A 2204-nucleotide genomic window follows, 5' to 3' on the forward strand; every position below is an offset into this window, starting at 1 on the left:
TGCTGTTTTCCTAGCCACTGATTTATACTAGAATGATGCCAGTAACTGATTTTCAAAGAATCATGGTATGTGTCCCAAAGTGTTCCACAGGAGTGTGATATTGTGAAATATATATTTGATCAGTTGAACAGTGGTAGAAGCCCCCTGTTTGGGTTTTTACTGAATCCTGGGCAGTGACCAGTGTCTCGGCTGTACACTCAGGCAAGAGGGCAATCGCCACCTGGCTTATTAATGGATGTCCATATGGGGCACAGCCCTGCGGAGAGGTGGAAGTTGCCTTGAAGTAGAACAGGTTCACGCCCATCAGAAAAACTCCCTTCCAGGCTCAGGAGGTGGCTGGAGTCACCAAGTGGATTTTTTTTGTGTGCTCCTGTGAGGTGGTCGCCTGGGCCCATGAAATGAGTGAACAAGGCCGTTCTGCAGCAGTGCAGAGATGGGCTGAATCTAGCCATGCCCCTTGGGCTCAAAATGCCAATAAGAACTGTTCTGTCGCTGGGCGCGGTGGCTCAAGCCTGTAGTTCCAGCACTTTGGGAGGCCGAGGCGGGTGGATCCCCTGAGGTTGGGAGTTTGAGACCAGCCTGATCAACATGGAGAAACCCCATCTCTACTAAAAATACAAAATTACCGGGGCATGGTGGTGCTTGCCTATAATCCCAGCTGAAGCAGAAGACTTGCTTGTACCCAGGAGGCAGAGGTTGCGGTGAGCCGAGATGAAGCCATTGGACTCCGGCCTGGGCAACAAGAGTGGAACAACGTCTCAAAAAAAAAAAAAGAACTGTTCTGTCTGCCAGCAAGAGAAACAGAGACTGCCCACAATTGCCAGGCACATTCCCTGGTGGGAAAGCTCTTAACATCACTGGCAAGTGAGATGGATGCTGGCAGCCCTGGGGGGCTGCATCTAGGTCTTTACAGGAATAGACGCTGTCTCTGGACTGGGCTTTGTTTGTGTGGTAGAAGATGCAAACTCTCGGAGTGCCATTAAAAACAAGAAAAAAGGCCAGACACGGTGGCTCAAGCCTGTAATCCCAGCACTTTGGGAGGCTGAGGCGGGCGGATCACTGAGGTCAGGAGTTCAAGACCAGCCTGGCAAACATGGTGACACCCCATCACTACAAAAATATTAAAAAAAGTAAGCAATCCCAGCTACTCGGGAGGCTGAGGTGGAAGAATCACCTGAACCCAGGAGGCGTAGGTTGCAGTGAGCCGAGATCGTGCCATTGCACTCCAGCCTGGGAGACAGAGGGAGACTCTGTCTCAAAAAAAAAAAAAAAGAAAAGAAAAGAAAAGAAAAAAACAGAAAAGGAGATACTGCATGAATCTTGATAGCCAACGTCATTGCTTCAGAAAAAGGAGCACTCTGTACAGCCCATAATGTCCAACAATAGGCAGAGAGGCATCCTCTTCAGAGTCATAATTTGGCACAGAAATGGAACAGGCAAATCAAACGCTGGTTGTCTAAAACGGGGGAGGTGAAAGCAGAAGGGCTGGTGATAGAGTGTGGATCTGTATCTCCACCAAATTGTGTGTTGAATTGTAATCTCCAGTGTTGGAGCTGGGGCCTGGTGGGAGGCAACTGGATCATGGGGGCAGGTTTCCCATGGATGGTTTAGCACTATTCTCTTTGGTATTGTACTCATGATAGTGAGTGAGTTCTCATGAGATCTGGTCATTTAAAAGTGTGTGGGGCCGGGCGTGGTGGCTCACGCCTGTAATCCCAGCATTTTGAAAGGCTGAGGTGGATGGATCACCTGAGGTCAGGAGTTCAAGACCAGCCTGGCCAACATGGCAAAACCCCGTCTCTAGTAAAAATACAAAAAGTAGCCAGCGTGGTTGTGGGCACCTGTAATCCCAGCTACTTGGGAGGCTGAGGCTGGAGAATCACCTGAGCTCAGGAGGCAGAGGTTGCAGTGAGCCAAGGTCACACCATTGCACTCCAGCTTGGATGACAGAGCAAGACTCTATCTCCAAAAAAAAACAAAAAAAGTGCACGGCACCTCCCCCAGTCATTCTCTCTGGCTCCTGCTCCTGCCATGTAAGAGAACTACTCCTCCTTCATCTTCTGCCATGATTGGAAGCTTCCTGAGGCCTCACCAGAAGCAGAAGCTGCTATGCTTCCTGTACAGTCTTCAGAACAGTGAGCCAATTCAACCCCTTTCCTTGTAAATTACCCAATCCCATTGCTTCTCAGCCTTTTGGCTAAGAT

The sequence above is a fragment of the Gorilla gorilla genome, chromosome 6 (genome assembly GCF_029281585.2).
Source record: "Gorilla gorilla gorilla isolate KB3781 chromosome 6, NHGRI_mGorGor1-v2.1_pri, whole genome shotgun sequence".
In the NCBI taxonomy this organism is placed as follows: Eukaryota; Metazoa; Chordata; class Mammalia; order Primates; family Hominidae; genus Gorilla; species Gorilla gorilla.